Source organism: Meles meles, chromosome 1, assembly GCF_922984935.1.
Source record: "Meles meles chromosome 1, mMelMel3.1 paternal haplotype, whole genome shotgun sequence".
NCBI lineage: Eukaryota > Metazoa > Chordata > Mammalia > Carnivora > Mustelidae > Meles > Meles meles.
In genome coordinates this window covers 17690009-17702583 of record NC_060066.1, presented here as the reverse complement: position 1 = coordinate 17702583, position 12575 = coordinate 17690009, and positions in this window count along the sequence as shown.

Genomic DNA, 12575 nt, shown 5'->3' with positions numbered 1-12575 from the left:
ATTTCTGTCAAATAAATAAATAAAATCTTTAAAAAAAAAAGATGAAACCTTGCCATTTGCAATTACATAAATGGAGCTAAGAGAGTATTATGCTAAAGTGAAATTAGTCAGAGAAAGACAAATAACATATGATTTCCCTTATTTGTGGAGCTTAAAAAAACAAAGGGGAAGAAAGAAAGAGTGAGAGAGACAAACCAAGAAACAGATTCTTAACTATAGAGAACACACTGTTGGTTTACCAAAAGGGAGGTAGGTAGGGGATGCAGGAAATAGATGATGGGAATTAAGGAGAGTATTTGTTGTGATGAGCACTGGGTGATGTATATATATGCTGAATCACTATTTTGTACACCTGAAACTAAAATTATACTGTATGCTAACTAATATTACACTGTATTACACTGGAATTTAAATAAAAACTTTAAATTTTTTTTAATTTTAGAATTTGACTTTTGGGGGGTGCCTGGGTGGCTCAGTGGGTTAAGCCTCTGCCTTCAGCTCAGGTCATGATCCCAGGGTCCTGGGATTGAGCCCCACATCGGGCTCTCTGCTCAGCAGGGAGCCTGCTTCCCCCTCTCTCTGCCTGCCTCTCTGCCTGCTTGTGATCTCTCTCCCTCTGTCAAATAAATAACTAAAATCTTTAAAAAAAAAAAAGAATTTTATTTTTGGGAAGTATGTAAAAAAAATCAAAACTTCTGATTAAATAGAATGACAGATTGTTATAAAACAACATTTAATTATCTGTTAAACTGAAGTGACAATAAAAGATATCAAAGACAAATATATAAAGTTACATTGCTGTTAGCAAAATCTAGTTGGTTGGTTTGTTGCTGTTGTTTTGTTTTGTTTTGTTTTTTAAGTAAATCAAAGATCTGATAAACACAGGAAACTATTTTGGCAAAATAGATCCCTTGCTTTCTAGGCAGATGACTTTTAGAGACATAAACATTTACAGTTTACTATTAAGAAAAGATCAATACTTTAAGAAAATTTTATTCTTTTAACAAAGAGAAAACAAAAATTTTAATTTCTGTACCAATGTATTTTTTATTTAAAACTCATTTGCTGGGACGCCTGGGTGGCTCAGTGGGTTAAAGCCTCTGCCTTCAGCTCAGGTCATGATCCCAGGGTCCTGGGATCAAGCCCCACATCGGGCTCTCTGCTCCGCAGGGAGCCTGCTTCCTTCTCTCCCTTGCCTGCCTCTCTGCCTAGTTGTGATTTCTCTCTGTCGAATAAATAAAATATTTTTTTTAAAAAAACTCATTTGCTTACTTAAATTTATTCTTATCTTAACCAGTACTGACCATACACAAAATTCTCTTCTAAATATTCCTTCTCCATAAAACTTCTACAACCTTCCTGTTTACATTCAGAGTTTGTCCTAAGTCCTTCTTCTTTAAAAAATTAGTCTCCTGTTAGGACAAAATTACTTTATTTTCCTGCAACAGAAGTATATTCCCTTTCCAAATATTTTTCCCTAAAGCACATCTCTTACTTTGCTTGCATGTAATGTTGTTTCCCTTATTTCTAGTAGTCTTAATTGCATTTATTAGAATTCTTCGTGCTTAGAAACCTTAATTTCTTGTGTAAACTAAATACTGAGCAGTTGCAAATGTTTTTATACCACTATTTTTGGTTAGCTAATTTATGAAAAGTCTTATAATTTCTAAAAACATGCATTTTTCAAAGTATAATTTTTTAAAGATTTTATTTATTTATTTCAGAGAGATAGAGACAGAGAGCAAAAGCATGTGGGGGTGGAGGGTAGTGCAGAGGGAGAAGCAGATCCCCTGCTGAGCAGAGAGCCCATGTGAGGCTTGATTCCAGGATCCTGGGATCATGACCTGATGGCAGATGATTAACCCACTGACCCACACAGGCACAACTCATAGTACAATTTTTAAATAAAGCACAAGCCAAGTTTACTAAAAAAAACTGTATTCATCTTTAGTTTCTCTGCAATAAGACAAAAGTAGACAAACCCATGTTTAGTACTTAATATCTCATTATTTTATCTTATTTTGAAATGATCTACATATTCAAATTCAGCTCATCATGTTACTTAGAAAAACTCCAAAATTTCAGGTTACCAAACATTTTGGAACCTACACAAAAGTTAAACCATAAATATAAACCTTTTAATCTTATTTACATCTATTTAATTTACTTGTTTGTAACAATTATGTTTAGATTACCCGCAAAACTTCATAAGGCATTAGACAAAGCCAACCATTATTCTAATTTTTTTGGACACATTTACAACAGACAAGAACCCATTTGACCTCTTTAAGCATAGGTAAAATAAAAGCCTTACATTCAATACATAACCATAAAAACAATTTTGTTTTAATTAAACTCACAGCCTTATATTAGCTTTAGTACCAAATAGTATCCCAGATTCACATGAATTTGAAAAAAATATTTGATTTAGTTTCTGAGTTTGGGAATGCCCAACTCTTACAAGTGCTTGCCTTCAAAGCAACTAAATAGAGCTCTTATACAAATGAATTTCAGCAATACCATCCAGAGGTAGAAAAAATGTAACACGTATAGACATATAAAGAGACAAGATGAATGGACACACACACACACAGAGGATGTAAACAATCTTCTGGCTTTTGTTCTTACTGATATTTATGGGAAAGACATTAAAAGCCCAATTTCCAAATACCTCCCTTTCTCTCACCCTCTCTCTTTTTTAATGAAGAACGTTTCCCTAAAGTTCCTAATTCTTTCTATTTCAAAGAATTGCTCTTAGGTCCTAGAAAAGATGGGGAGCAAAAAATTTACATCACCAAGGCCGAGAGAGAGCTCCAACATTTTGTCCGAGATGAAGATTTGGAACATATCTAAGAGGTGCTAGAGTCTGGGCAGGAAAACCAATCTAGCAGTTTGGACTTCTTCTTCTTTTTTTTTTTTTTAATTAACATATAATGTATTATTTGTTTCAGGGGTAGAGGTCTGTGATTCGTCAGTCTTACACAAGTCACTGCACATACCATAGCACATAACCTCCCCAATGACTATCACTCAGCCACCCTATCCCTCCCCACCACACCCACTCCAGCAACCCTTAGTTTATTTCCTGAGATTTTAGAGTCTCTTGTGGTTTGTCTCCCTCTCTGGTTTCATCTTGGTTTGCTTTTCTCTCCCTTCCCCTATGATGCTATGTCTTGTTTCTCACATTCCTCATATCAGTGAGATCATATGAGAATTGTCTTTCTCTGACTGACTTATTTAGCTTAGTATAACACCCTCTAGCTCCATCCACGCTGCTGCAAATGGCAAGATTTCATTTTTGTGGCTGCGTAATATTCCATTGCACATATAAACCGCATCTTCTTTGTCTTTCTTCTAACTTTTTTCCTTTTTATTTCTTCAATCTCATGCAATTGTAGGCTGTGTTTACATTATAAAGACATAAGATTTAAATTTCATAGTACAAACAGTGCAAAACAGTTTCTTGGGTTTTGCTTTTTTTTTCTTTTTTAAGAGTTTCAGGGTAATTGCAATCTAAAATTCACCTTCCTTTCTTCTAAGTACAGGAGAGTTTTGTTCCAGTCTTGATCTTTTACGAAATCCACAACCAATTAAGAGGAATAGGTGAGGCTGTGGCTTGGTAGGTAGGTGGGCCTTGACAACTTTCTGGAGTTCCATTTCTGGTTTCATGGAGATTTGTAAGGCAATGAGTTGTTTTTAATTCCCGGAAGAACTAGATTACCGCCTGAATATCAGGTGATTGGCCTGCCTTTTTAACTAAATTTGCTTCTTTATATTAGGGAGATTTTTAAGTAAAATTGGAATCAAAAGATTTTTGTCTATAGAAAGCATTTCAATAAAAGCCTTCTAAATCTGCTGGTCCCTGAATATTGGGTTTTTCACATATCATTTGTAGGAGCGACTAGAAGAAATTTTGGTCCCCTTTTCCTCTGAAGGGAAGGTACCAAATAAGTCATTAACCCTTTAAATTTCTCTCTGAATTTTATAGGATCTGGTAAATGTAGAAGTAAAAGGGCTTATAACTTAAAAGATTTTTGCCATAAACAATGAATCTTGGAACACTAAAAAAAAAAAAAGATGACTAATATTAAAAAAAAAAAAAGATTTTGCCACTAGGGGCACGTAGGTGGTTCAGTTAGTTAAGTGTCAGACTCTTGGTTTTGGCTCAGGTCATACATGATCTCAGGGTCCTGGGATTGAGCACCCTCATCAGGCTCTCGGCTCAGTGCAGAATCTGCTTGTCCATTTCCCTCCCTCTATGCTCTCCCCATGCTCGTGCTCTCTGTCTGTCTCTCTCAAATAAATAAATAAAATATTTAAGATTTTGCCACTATCCAGGAGACACAAATTCTTTTGTAATGGGGCGGGGATGGGGGTGTCTAGGATACACATGCTAAGGACATTGCATAGGAATGCCTGAGGCTGGCAGAGCCTGATTTTCAACTCCTGGAAGGTAGGAGCAAGGCAAGCCTTATTGTTAGTCTCCTGTGTTCTTGTTAAATTTATTTCCTGGCTTTCAGCATTTACATGAGCAACCTATACACTTTGAACCTAGAATTTAGGGCTGAGTGTTCTCTGTAAATCTTATAGGGCAGATAAGTCCCTATAAATAGATAAGGCTGAATCTTAAGGGAAATTTACATTAGATATGGACATTTGTTTCTGGGTCTTAAGACTAATTTCTGAAATTTTATCTTATCAAGGGAGTTTCTAAAGCTAGCCATTATACTACTAAGAAAATTGAGAGCTCTCTTAAAGAAAATTTTCTTTTAAATACAGCCATTAATATGATCCATCCTTGGGCCATTGACAAGTAGACTCTAATAGCAACTCAAACCAATAATCCTTAATGGCTTAAACAAAGATGGGAGATGTATCCAAAGGCAGCATAGCTGAGACAGCCCATGATCCAGAACTTTACTCCCAAAATTAGGCTAAGAAAGCAAAGACCTTCACAGCATAGGTGGAAAGAGTGGTGTGGTGAAAATGGTATGTCCAGTCTACCACAAAATGGTAAGATGCCTCCAGTCACAGACCTACGAATCTGTGACACAGGTTAACAATACTGGAATGGGACTTTCCAGCACTAACAAGCAACAGAGGTTTACACAACAAAGGTTCCCATGAGCTGGAATCTCTCATGAGAGCTGGCACAACCGGAAAGAAAGAGAGAGAGAGATAAAGAGTCGGGGGAGAGTCAGACTCAGTTCCCCAGTCTGTTTGGCCACCAAAATGTACCCTGGTAAGTGCACCTTCCAGTGATGGAAACCAAGAGAATATTCTCATTGGTCACAAAGACAAGCTCTTAGGACACAGAAGGAGATGACGGGAAAATCTATGCTCATCAACAGTCTCGGCTGAGAATTACATCTCTTGGAACCACACACCCGCCTAAGAGGGATGTGCCAGGGGTTTGGAGGTTGTGTGATGTTTTGCAGTGTACCTCAATGCACTCAAGTTTCCTCTTTTTTAAAATGATATTTGGGGGGTTTATTAATTTTTAAAATTTTTCTTTAAATTTTAAATACAACCTACTCCCCAACATGGGGCTCAACTCATGACCCCAAGATCATGAGTTGATCTCATGATCAACTCCAAATGAGCCAGCCAGGGGCCCACACAGAAGTTTCCTTGAGGTTGGCAGGTGATCTCGTGTCGATACAACCCATTCCATGACCAACTTATCCTATTAGGGAGTCTTCTTATGGTGGTGAGCATTCTAACAGCTCCTAAGTACCGGACCTGTGCCTACCAACTTTGTGGCTTAAGTTTCCAGGGTGGCCCTCAGAGACACCCTTTACCTCATGTGCACATCATATGACACATACAAAGACCACATCTGGGAGGAAATGGTTCAATAACCAAAGAGCACTCTACCAAATTTAACCAAAGATTTGCTAGGCCCAAGGAACTAGTTCCACAAATATTTTCTGCAGCTAACCTAAACTTTGAAAGAGAGAAAAGGACTCTCACCATTATTACTCCTTCAGACTCTGCAGATAGAGAGTCCAGGAGGCTGACATAGTAAGAAATCTCACCTTCTGCTGGCTGTTTGTCAGATGTCCCAAGCATCACTCAGCTGCTGCAGAGTCCAGGGTGAGCAGTGTCCAGCAAGTTAAAGTAATGCTGCCAACTCCTCCAAATGTTGGGGAGGAAGACCTTTCTCTGTCCTATGGTCCTTCTAGCTGAACTTAGAATCAAATTGTCATGAGACAGATTAACAGGAGAAAGTCAGGGATGCCTGCCTGGCTCAGTCTGTAGAGCATATGACTCTTGATCTTGATCTAAGACCCATGTTGGGCATAGAGCTTACTTAATTAAACACACACACACAGGAGAAAATCAAATTTAATAGGCACACATACAAGGAATCCACACAGATATGAAATTATCAGTTCACACAACTTTTGAGTCTGGATTAATTTAAGCCTCAGATATGGCTAAATCCAGTACCATCATAACGACATGTCTCTCCACTCTGCTTTTCCGTGTTCTGATTTTATTCTCAGGCAGGCTCTCTGCTCCTAGAGAAAATAGTCTCTCACACTCCAGACTAATGAGATACTTAAAGCCAACTGTCTCCAAAAAGAACTCTCTTTCTCCATAATTCTAACAAAATTCCCAGGGAAGATTCTGATGGGCCTAGCTGGAACATGTGACTATCTCTGAGCTAAAACACAGGATTCCCATAAGGAGAATGTGTGGAGCAAGATAAACAGTGGCCGGAGGACAGATTCCCATATAAAAGTGTAAAGAAAGAAAGAGAAATCTACAAAGGAAGAGTGGTCAGAGAATTGGGAGTAGAATCAGGATAAAATTGATGTCACAAACACAAAGGAAGGAAAATTTTAACACTGGGTGAGCAGCTCTTTCAAATGCAACTAAAGTATACTTCGTTAAAATAAAGATCTGTGGTGTAATCGCTGGATTGGTAAAACAGTGGACAACAGGGATTGATGGCAAGACTTTGGTGAGTTTGTGGGGCCCGAGAAGGAGGTATTTGGCGATGAGCTGAGGAAAGAGAGAAAGTAGAAACAAAACTGTAAGTGATCTAAGAAATTCGGCTGAAAGAAAAAGAAACAGAGAGGTTACAGAAAAAGATGCAGGATCAAGGTAAGATATTTGAGGCCGTAAAGGACTTGAGTTAGCAGGTGGGAGGAAGTCTGAAGAAAAGAAAAGAAAAGGGAGTTGATTTGTTTAAAAGATTGAATTACAATGCAAATAAATATTTAAAGTATCAATTCAGACAGTAAAGCAGCTAAAAATTCCTGAAAGGTGTCTATATTTCCCCACTTATGATGTCCTTCATCTTCATGGAAATTGAAGACATAGGAAGTCCTGCCAGCATCTGATACAGTCATTCTTTCTTTCATTCATTTATCCATTCACTAAATGTTTAGGAAGCCACCACAATCTAGGTGCCAGTGATCCAGCAGTGAACAAAATTGGCAAAACCCCTACTGTCATGGGTGTTAGATGCCTCTGATACATGAGTTGGGGTTTCCTGGGGAATCTGAGCTATACACTTGACTCCCAGCTCCTCTGGGCCCATAGGAAGGTGTTACTGGACACCAGGGCCCATCTCTGACAGCTGAGATGTTGGTTCCCTAAACTTTATAGCTGGCAAGCTGCTTACCCATTATCTGACCAAAGAGAGAATATAGTCATTTCTACATTATCCCCTCACAAACTTTTTTTCTCTTCTTTGCAGAACTCAAACAGGAACAGGGAAGAACAAAATTTCCCCACATCATCAGCTGCCAGTTGAATTCCCAAAATAAGATAAACTTCTCCAGATGACTCACCTAAAAAACACCCCACACTTCTGTACCCCTGAGAAAAACAACCAAGAGTAGCTATTATTTTGGGCTACAGGTGGAGATTAAAGATGGACATCCAGGCTGATGGAGGCAGAGAGTGAGAAGACTTGAGTAAATGGACTCCAGAGTAAGACCATCTGGGTTCCAATCCTAGTGCTCCCGCTTATCATCTTTGACACCTTGAGCAAGTTACCCTGCTTGAGGAGAAGTCATCCCACTGGCAAATGGTAATAATGATAATGATAGCACTTACATCAAAGAGCTGTGTGAGGGGAATGCGGTCATTCATTCAGGAGACCACCAGCACTGAGGTCTGGGTGAGGTGCACCATCACATCAGAGTTGGGAGCTACAGCCAAAATGGAAAGGCAACGAATGTCACAGAAGCAAACATCCAACATTCACTTACCAACGCTGCAAAATAGTCTTTACCTGAAAACTCACCCTCCTTCAGACCTACTCAGCCTGGACGCGAGAGAGAAGAAGGGTAAGATTTCTCTGTCTACCTTAGACATCGAGGTTCGTACAATTCGTACTTAATTCTTCATTCTGGGGCCAATTGACTTAGGTCATATATTTAAAGAAAATCTATCTTTCTTCTTAACATAACATGGTGCCACCATTAGGTCAAAATTTTGGCTAAAGACTGGTTTCCTGCAAAATGTCAAGGAAAGTGTCTTACCATTTATGACAGGACAGCTGTTGCCTCATTTTCCAAGAAGGAATTAAACGATCTTATTACCCTAAATGAAAAATGACTAAAGCATGATTATTTTCCTTTTAATCTTTTTCCCCCAGTGGAAATTTACATAAGACGGAGCTGTAATCCATTCCTTTCATGCCTGCAGTGTGTCAAAAAAATCTCTACTCTTGTAGTCCCTGTGGCAGCAACCCTTAACCTGAGCTGAGGCTGCATTTGCCTCGTGGAGTGGATTTGACTTTTATCTGGTGAAATGCAATCCATGTAGACAAGTGCCTTGGATGACTAAAACTTGAGATTATTTCTGGTTTTGAATTCCATGTGTGTCTTGGCCCCCTTTTTTGGCTAAATCAAGTCTGTTTGTTTCTTGATGTGGTGGTGAAATGGCCCGAGAACCCTCCTAGCATTTGGAATGCTGGTTTTCACTCCATTCTGGTGATGGTGCATTTTATCTTTTTCTGAGAAGGGATGATGCCCCAGACTCACTTCCTGGATCAGTGAGGACATGCCCTTTGAATTGTTCTCTCAGTGGTGGACCACTCTCTGTCAGCTCACCTTTTTGTGATGTTCTGAAAAACACTGACCTATGGCCACTGAACAGAGTTAACCCCTGGGAGGGTGAGCTATTTTAAAGTTGACTGAGTGCACCCAGATCAGAATTCAACCCATGATCTGCCCTGAGGAGCAGCAACCAATGGAGCGACCATGTCCAGCACTCTCAAGTACAGATCAGGCTTTTCTAAATGGGAATTTAAAATCATCACTTGTTTTGTGCTAGGAAAGACCCTGTTTAAAGGATAAACAAGCAAACTACAGACTAGGAGAAAATATTTGCAAGTCATATATCTGACAATCACCACATATAAAGACTAAAGACTCAAAAATCAACAACCAGTATAAAAGCAAATAAAGAATCTAATTAGGGGGCAGCTGGTTGGCTCAGTGGGTAGAAAATTTGACTCTTGATCTCAGGGTTAGTGAGTTGGAGTCCCATATTGGGTGTAGAGTTTACTCAAAAAAAAAAAAAAAAAAGAAGAAGAAGAAGAAGAATCCAATTAGAAAATGACCCGAAGACATGAACAACTATTTCAAAAAAGAGGAGATACAGATGGCAAGGAAGCACAAGAAAAGTCAATGAACATCAGTAGCCATTAAGAAAATGCAAATTGAAGCCACATTGATGTATCCCTACACACCTATTCAAATAGCTCAAATAAAAAATAGGGATAATATCAAGGGTGCCTGGTGGCATAGCCAGTTAAGCATCTGACTCTTGATTTCAGCTCAGGTTGTGATCTCACAGTTTTGAGATTGACCCCCATGGGGCTCCAAGCTCAGTGCAGAGTCTGCCTAAGATTTTCTCTCCCTCTCCCTCTGACCTTCCCTCCATTTAATCTCTCTGTCTCCCTCTTGCTCTCAAATAAATAAAAATAAATATTTTTTTTTAAAGGGGGATGAGAACACGAAGAGACTGGATCTCTCAGACATTGCTAGCGGCAATATAAAAAGGTACAACCACTATGGGACAGTTTGGCAGTTTCCTATAAAACTAAACATGCACTTACCATAGAATTCAGCAACCGCACTTCTTGGGCATTTACCCCAGAGCAATAGGAACTTATATTCACATGTACAAAAACATGTACACAGATGTTCACAGCAGCTTTATTTATGATAGCAAAATACTGAAAACAGCTGCAGTGTCCTTTTGTAGGTGAGTGGTGGAACAAAGTCTGGTATATCCATGATTGGACACTGGTCAACAACAAAAATCAACTATTGATGCACACAACAACCTGAATGGTCCTCAAAGGCATGATGCTTAATGAAAGAAATCAGTCTCTAGAGGTCGAATGCCCTTTGAAGATGATTCTAATTCTGTAACATTATAAAAAATGACAAAACCACACAAATGGAGAATAGGTTCATGGTCGACAGGGAAGGGAGAGGATAGGGAAGTGGGAATACAAGAGTAGTGTGAAAGAGTTCTTCCTGGTGACAGAAGGGTTCTGGATCTTGACTGTGATTGATACAGTTATATGAATCTATACATGAATACAATTACATAGATGCAAACACACACATTTCAAAAAGGAAGAGAACAAAATGAAGTCTGTAGTCCAGTTCACAGTAACATGCCGATGTCAATTTCCTGGTTTTGATACTGACTACAGCTTGATATCACGACTGGGGGAAGCTGAGTGAAGGGTACATGTGATTTTGCTATTTTTTGCAACTTCCTTTGAGTCCATAATTATTTCAAAATTAAAAATTACAAAAAGCCCTCTACTCATTATTTTCCTTTATCTCTCTAATCATTTATTCATGGTATTAATTCGAACAATAACCATTCATGTCAAAAACAAAAACAAAAAAACCTAAATCCTCCAATATACAGCAGATCTTCTTGTTTATTCTCAAAGCACCACTGAGAGCTGACCTCAGCCCGCCCGTGATCCAGGTGGACACCTGTCTTACACATCATCTCTGACAGAAGCATGGAGGGTGGATGGGATTGTCCTTTGTGGGCGGGGCTGCATCTGGAGCATCTGCCACGCTCTGAAGACTCACTCTTGGTCTGTCATCAGTGAATTTATCTTCTTACAGGACTTTATCTTTTCCAACACTGCAACTTCTACGGTCACTGAATTCCATGTGTTTATCCTCCTTGTTTGAAAACACTAACACTCAATATTTAGAATTCCCTTAAACTTTTGAAGCTTCCTGGGTGCCCTTCTTATTTGAGTCTATTGAAATTTGGTGAACAAGTTTATTTGTAGACATATTTTCTCTATCTTTCATGAGTTCATAACAATTGCTTATTTCTTCAAATCTTTGTTCTTTCCATACTTGAATCCATACTCTTTGAGCTCGTGCTCAAATGTAGGTTCCTCTTAATAATTTAGTTTGCCTCTTCTGATGTGTCCTCCACACGTCCTTCCTTGAGTGGCGGAATGAAATCACACACATTCCTGCAAGTGCTGACCCATCTAGGTGTTGTACGAGATGGATGAAACAGACCTTTTAGTATCCAGAACGAATGAAATGCTCATTTACATGCTAAGTTTTAGAGGTATAAATTTTTCTTCTAGGCTTTTTTCTTGCCTCGTACTTTTTAGCCAATTGAAATATGCATAAAAGGAACATGAGGGCAGCATCTATCAAAGGAACTGAGAAGCTGAGCCCAAGAACATCAGGCACTGGGGAGAAATGTTTCCAGGGTGCCCACAGCGGACAGAGACAGAGAAAGAGAAAGGGGAAGGTAGCAGGCATTTACATAATGACATCAACATATTTTAGCTGCCAGCTGTGAGCCTGTCTTCATTTCTTCTTTCAGGTGTTCCTCAAAGTGTGAGACCCAGAGTGACCCCTGGGTTTGTTGGCCCCAAGGACAACTCTGAAAGGAGCTACAGTTTATTTTCTGTTTCTAATTCTCCCCCAGAATAGTGAGCAGGATTTTCTCATCCGGATAAGAAACGCACAGCGCAAATGTTTTTAACAAATAATCTACAATGAATACTATATCTGTTTTCTGATCGGCAATTGAAAGCCATCGTTTTATGGTTTGATTTGTTTAGACCTGTCCACTTTTAAAGTGTTTTTATACATTTGCCGATCACATGCTTTCTCTCTTCCACTTACTCAGCGGTTCACTCCTTTCATGTCATTTCTCATTTGCTTATTATGGGCAGGTCCCTGAGTAATGCCCTGGGGGCACACCACAAATAGAACTATGACATAGTCACCAGCACATCCTAAGTGGGGCATGTGACCCAGCCCGAGCTAATCAGCACATCCCATACTCCTGGCTACAGCAATTGGCTGGCAGATGGAAGGTGTCCAAAGACATCTAATCAGAGCACCCGAGGGCTCTCCTGTGAAAGCCCCATCACAAGAGGAAGTTCTTGTCTCTCTCTCTGTATCTGTAGCATGTAGAAGAGATGTAGTGACATGTAGTGAGCCCTCAATAAATATGTATTTTTTAAGATTTATTTGAGAGACTGTGTGAGAGGGAGGAAGATCAGAGGGAGAGGAGAGACAGAGGAAGATGGAGAG